Source organism: Episyrphus balteatus, chromosome 2, assembly GCF_945859705.1.
Source record: "Episyrphus balteatus chromosome 2, idEpiBalt1.1, whole genome shotgun sequence".
NCBI lineage: Eukaryota > Metazoa > Arthropoda > Insecta > Diptera > Syrphidae > Episyrphus > Episyrphus balteatus.
The window spans coordinates 36,290,837-36,297,876 of record NC_079135.1 but is presented as its reverse complement, the minus strand read 5'-3'; the positions used below and the strand labels follow the sequence as shown (position 1 = coordinate 36,297,876).

At 30.8% G+C, this 7,040-nt stretch overlaps 1 long non-coding RNA gene across 1 annotated transcript; it reads right to left on the bottom strand.

Annotated features, from left to right (window-relative positions):
- Positions 1–3,474: 3,474 nt before the first annotated feature.
- On the bottom strand, positions 3,475–5,117 carry LOC129912216 (uncharacterized). The gene is made up of 2 exons (XR_008771782.1): positions 3,642–5,117; positions 3,475–3,579 (listed from the first exon to the last, which is right to left on the bottom strand). It is a non-coding gene; the product is annotated as an uncharacterized LOC129912216 (long non-coding RNA).
- Between the last annotated feature and the right edge of the window lie 1,923 nt (positions 5,118–7,040).

Sequence of the window (7,040 nt, the reverse complement as noted above, 5' to 3'; positions counted from 1 at the left end):
TATGAACACAAAACTCCCATTTTGATAGTTTTATTAAGTAAATAAATTTCGTTTACAGCAAAAAGACTTGCTGTATGAAATTAATGAAAAATTCACACAAATGTATTAAAATGATGTATGATAAATTTAAAGTAGCTTTCAACTACTCTAACTCTATTGAAAATTTAGTTCAAAGCAGTTTAAAGTACTAAGCAGTAGATAAATGTTTCTAAAGGAACGCAGCTGGAATTAACTTAAACTTGAACTATAGGTTCTGGTAATTCTTTCACCATTATATGCCATTTCTGTATTTTCCTTATATTCACAAGCCTATCTATATGAAAACCAATTTAAGATAACGAACATTATCAGGTTTAATTTAAACTTAACTTGAATTTTCTGGTTTTTATGACTATGGCAACCCTATGGCCTTTGCTTTTCCAATTTATTTCCTTGAATATATTAATTGTTGTACTGAATTTCAACCTTCTCTCTTGTCTCATTTTTCTTTTACTTTATTTGTTGTTTTCTCACTCTTGCTTAAAGACGTGTTTTAATAATTCGTTAACTTCTAATAATTTGTCACCTTTTAATAATCCGTCACCTTTTATAATAGTTTGTATTTGTATTGCAGATTCGACGCCTGGCAACATTCACGACTCTGACTTATGAAAATTTGGATTTATTCAACTGGCAATCGAATATAAAATTTATGCATTACTTAAGGAATGACCACACTGGAAAAGTTTGCGGTAGCGGTACGGGTGATTATATGAAACAAAGAATTATTCTTAACCGGAACGTTAACATTCATGTGAGAAATTTGGTATGGTCACTCCATTTTTAAAGAATTTTCTTCACAAACTGTTTGACTAAAATCTTGTCGTGACGAAAAATAAGAAATGTCGAATACAACAAGAAAATAAAAAAAATATGTATTAAATATCATGTTTTGGTTCAAGTACCTACTCGTATATATTATGTCAAATAAGAGAAAAATGTGGAAGTAATGGAGACCAGATTTTTATGAGAACTTCATGTTTTATATGGTTTAAAAGGATAAATGTGCCCATGATTATGAAAGTGGACTAAGTCACTTTTTGCATTGTTTAAAGAAAAACTTACATAACAATTTTCTTATAACGATTTAATTATGTTTCTTTTATGAAATCACTAGAGGAGCAATAAAGAAGTTTTTTTTACTGCAGTTTCGCTTTCAAATAAACTTTACCTCTTAAATAATAATTATTTTTAGGCTAGATTTGATGCCATTTTTAGGAGTGACTTAGTCCACTTTCATAATTGTGCCCATGATTATGAAAGTGGACTAAGTCACTTTTTGCATTGTTTAAAGAAAAACTTTCATAATAATTTTCTTATAACGATTTAATTATGTTTCTTTTATGAAATCACTAAAGGAGCAATAAAGAAGTTTATTAACTGCAATTTCGCTTTCAAATAAACTTTACCCCTTAAATAATAATTATTTTAAGGCTAGATTTGAGGCCATTTTTAGGAGTGACTTAGTCCACTTTCATACCTAATTAAGGGCACAATTAAGGGCACAAATGTCTTTTTTCTTAAATGGTTAAAAAATCCTAAATCAGTTAATAACTGACGAAGCTAAAATATTCGCAATGGCTTAAGATGAAAAAATGTTATTTGCCCTTAAATCCGGACTTTAGGTTGTAGCTAGCTACAAGCCTTACACAAAACGTGATATGTCATACAGTATTCTTAAGTGCAAAAAATTCAACGATCTTCAATCTTCAAAGAATGTTAATTCGAAATAATATGGAAAGGGGTACTAAAGGGGTCGGTGAAAACATTTTGGCGATTTTGCATGCATACGTTATAGTCTATTGAAGGTTTTTAATGAAACAAATACAATTTGTGTGGGTTACCACTAAGTTTAATAGCTGAAATTATGAAGTTTTTTCACGGGGACCAATCCAATCATCAGACTTAATTTTAATAATGCTGTGTCACTTGATTTTCAGGATTTTCAAGTTATTTGTACCTTAAATGACATAGCAGAACTAACAAGAAGCCTAATAACCGGACTGGTCCCCGTTTAAAAACAATTAAACTCTAACCTATGGTTATAACACACACAAGTTTCATTCAAAACTTTCAAACAAAATAATTTTCATTTTTTCAAAATTATTTGGCCATTTTTAATCTGTATTTATTTATTTTGTTTTTCATTTTTATTTGGTTCCCAATATTATATTCAGCTAATTTTTATTTTTATTATTTAATTTTTTTTACCATATTTAGCATTTTATATCTGGCATTGCGATTTATTCGCATTGCAAGTCCAATTTTTTTCAAAGCTAAATAACACAACGCAAAAAACACTTTTTAAAAAAAAATTTAAGAATGTAAAAATTAAGAAATGTCACTTTGCAAAATGTATTACATTGATTGCAAATTTGCGAAATAAATATTGCGAGATAAAAAATTTATTTATTTTAAATAAGTACGCTGATCGAACTAAATTCTATCTTAAATATAAAAATCTCTACAAAATTTAGGCGAGCCTAGAAAATGAGTTTAAATGAGTTGTACGCAGCTGTAACTGAAAAATCATATCGTCAATTTCAACGTAGCACAAGGTACAACAATTTTGAAAACCAAAAAAAGCAAGCAAAAAATTAATGTGATCTGCTTGGTAGGTATAACGGTATAAGGGTTATTGGCAAAGTAAGAGTTTGCGAAATAAAGCCGCGCTTCCTGACGCATAAAGTGCTGCCAAATTCACTCTTTTATCAACATTTTCACTGCAACCTAGTACCTACACTTAAGTAGCTAAATTATTGGAATAAGTTAAAGTTTTTGTTTTTGCAAATCCCCCTTAAAGTTTTCTATTTATAAATATGAACAAGACTAAAACGTCTTTCATCCATACATTATTAACACAGAACTAACAGAATATTAATTGATCTTGCATTTCGACGTCGACGTCTCTGAATCACACAAGCTATTCATCGAAAAAGTTAAAAATAAATCTAGAAATCATAGTTGTTGTTTTTTTTTTTATTTTCTCTTTTTTCATAAAGAGCATAATTATTATTATTATTGCTTTTTTTGCATTGAATTTTTTTTAACGAAAAAGATATTTCATCGTCGACAAAACTGTTTTTTTTAACACCCACTCATGTATGTGTGCTGCATTCCTTCTGATATTTTCAACTTCTTCTTTCTGGTTCTTCTGCGATTTCTTCGTCTATATGCCAATATCAAAAAAACCCTCTCCCCCGAAGAATTTCTTTATTCTTTTTTTTTGTTTTTTGTTTCTTCCGGTGGAGTGGAGGAGCGCAGTGATGGAGTGTGATGAGAATGTACGGTGCCCCGAATACTGAACCCCAGTGGCGATAAAGACGAATCAACAGGCTAGGGCGGGTCTTGTTTAAGCGGTTCAGTTGTGCTGGATTTTTTTTTTCAATTCTCCTAAGGCGATATATATTTTTTTTATATTTCACTGATCTTCTGTTTTTTTTTTCTTTCGTTTATTTTTAATCTTAAAATTCTTCACGAGTGCAGATTTTTTTTGTATTAATTTCTCTTTGTTTGCTTTATCTTCGCCACTTGCCAACTCTGTATATAAAATATTGGAAAAAATAAAGCTTTTAATCCAAAAAAGTATGACGTAAGCTCACAGTTTTTTTTTGTATTACCTTCAATCTAAATGAAATAAAAATTTAAAGAACAAAAACGAACAAAAAAAAAAAGAATAATCCAATTAAAGTTGTTGTTGTTGTTGTTGATATCCAGGTTGCACCTAACCTCTTTTAGGCTATGTCTGACAGGCAAAGCTTTCGTATATTTCGAACAGACAAAGCCTAGTAGAGGCTAGATTCGAACCAAGACTAAAAATAGATTCATTTCCATTTCCATTTCACTCTCACTTTCACTTTCTACGTCAGAAACAACTAACACATCTAATCTCTGTTGCCGGTTGCCGACAACTTGCCACATGATAACAATGACAAATAACGGCATTTATAATGTTAATTCAAAATTAGAAGTTCAAGTTCATCATCATCATCATGATCATGATCACACTCATACAAACAAGTTTGTCTATGATCGAACTAACTAAAGAAAAAAAAAAAAAAAGCTCAACGGCAAGCCTCTTTTCCTAGAAACACAGTTTCTAAACAGTTCGTGCGCCCACTGACCGACATTAGAACAATAAATAGACAAAAAACCAACGTTTTCAAGGCTAAATCACTACACGAAATAAACACACACACGCGCCAACAAAACTACATATATAAAATTTCAACTAGATTCGCTCTCACTTTCGTCTCGTTTCTAGTTCGAAGTTCGAAAAAAAAAAACTATTCGTCTTTTGTTCGTTTTTCATTCCCCTTTTTCGCTTATCTACTTTTTTTTTTCTTCAGAGCTAGACAAAGCTACAATAGGAATTTCTCGCGGTCTACGCGGACTACGATAGATGACGAAAAATAAAAACGACTTTTAGTTTCGATTGTGGCGTTACAAGATGTTTACGTCTCGACGTCGTCTATATAGTTTGCCTTTTTGAGTTTGCTTTTATAATCCATTGTGTGTAAAAATCCATCCAGTAGAATGAAATAAACGCCCCCTTGTAGCAGGGTTTATATGGATTATAGATTTCCATTTGGTTCGTTGTGATGCCGCCACCGGAGGAATCCATGTTGACTTGCGCACACTTCACATTTGAATAAACTTGAGTTCGAAATGAATTTTAGCTTTTATAGTCCAACTGGTAATTCTCACACGTACATGAATTTCCGTTGCGTCGCCACTTACTTCTTGGTGTTGCCGCTTTGCCGCTGTCGTCGTCTTGGTCGTCGAGTCACCAACAACATCCAACATTGACAACAACGACGATGATGATGATGGCGTCGGTGGGACGGAGGGAGGCACACCATTTCAAGGCGGAAAGTGTGCAAGTCGACCGACGATGTGAGCGTCAAACGTCTGGTCGATTGCTGGTGTATAATGGTCGAAGACGATGGAGAATTTTTTTTAAAACTTTTTTTTTTGTATTTCTTTAAGTTTGCTGAAATTTTTGTTTTCTTCTTTTGGTTAATTTTTCTTTCTTTTTTTTTGTATTTCACATTATACTTATGTGCATGTGTTGTGTGTCTTCGTTGTCGCTTTTGTTGATTTTATCCCTCAGTTGCTTTCGGTCCAGTCTTATCAAAAAACAAAAATAAATAAAAAAAAAAATAAAACCTAAATCGAACCGTATATAGGTTTTGTTTACTTTGTTTTTTTTTATTATTATTTTTTTCGTCTTCATTTCATCGGTGTTTTCTTATATGCGGCGAATGCGATACACTGTTGCACACAATTCTTTTTAATCGGAGCCAATCCCTGAAATATAAAATAAGTTCTGAACCAAAAATCTTTATGTACATAATTCTAACAATGAGTGATGAATGATTGCGATGTTTGGGATTTAAACTTTTTTAGAAACGTCTGGTCGGTTGAATACCTACCTAGACTACCTGAGAAAAAGCTCTTTTTTGTATGCAACTTTCTTACCATATATTAGTAACAGTTTTTTTTTGCCGGCTATCAATTTATAATCAACGCTATGGCTATTTTAGAAAACTATGATATAGTTTTTGTTGTTTTAATACCTAGTGAAATAGCTTGAGATATTTCAACTTATACAACGAAATAATTCCACAGGAATCTACTCCATATTTGAAACCATTTCACATCAAGTTGAAAGATTTTATACACTTAGAAAAGGAATATAAAAAAAAAACAATCGGTTTGAGAACATTTTCCATTTATTTTCAGCTTATCAAAAGCATTCACAAACAAAACCTAGATTGATTGAAACATGATGAGAATGTTTATTTTCACACAAAACAAAAAACCCCAACTAAAATACAAATGTTAGAGAATTCGTATATTACCTTGAGTGTGTTTTAAAGGGAAAGAAGACGTGAAGTGAAGATTTAAAAAAATAAAAAGAAATAGTACGTATACACCACAGTGATTTCAAATTTTTCAAGATTAAGGTTTTTTTCCGGAGAAAACAAAAATACTTTCGAAGCAGTTCACAGTGTGGTGATCATAACTTTTTGTGAGCTGAGGCCTCAAAAAGGTTTCAGAGATAGTTGGGTATGAGCTGGATTATTGTTAAAGGCAAGGTGTTTGATCTTTGTGTCATATATACATAAATGATGTGTTTTCTGCATAGATCATTATTCTTCATAGTTTGGTTTAAATAAAATCAGAAACGTAGGGTTTTAACAAAAAAGTGGGTTCCGCAATTCTGTCTGTCTGAATATCTTGGTTTTTGGAATCTCCATTGAAAAATAAAAATGAAATTTTTTTAGGAACAAAATTTTTCAAAAACAGTTCGAACTAGCCAAAAAAAAAATAAAATTTTGTAAGATCACGAAAAAAAAATATTTGGACTTTTTCTTGAAACATTTTTTTTTTTTTTTTTTCAAATCTTGTTTTTATGTGTTAATAAAAATTTCTTGCAAATAGCATACCAAATTTTGTTTTGGAAAAGTTTTTTGGTTATTTTTTTAAACGACTTCAACAATTTAAAAAACAAAAAAATTCAAATCATTTGTTAATAATTAAAAAAGAGATTAATTTATTTACATTTCCTTTCGAATTAAATTTAAATCATTATTTAAAATAAATTTAAAATCATCTTATATATAAAAATGAGTTCGTTAAGTGTGTGTGGCCGATAAACTCGCGTTTGGCTGGTCCGATTTTGGTAATTTTTTGTTTATTTGAAAGGTATTAATATGTAGATGGTTTGTGTCAAAAAAAAATAAAACTTTTTCTCCCATCTTCACAAAGCTGTCAATTTGTACGAGTGAAGAAACACTCTAGCTTTTGAAAAAGTTTAACTAAGCTTAATTTGTAAAAAAATATATTAAGACTTCAAAATAATTATAATCGTTTATATTCTGATTTTGAGTAGAACAATATGTGCAAAACAACTTGATGCCTGTCAACGTTAAAATTTGCTTGAAGCAGATACTCATTGGGACTCAACGTCTTCTGGTGCATCTGTTTCGTCTTCG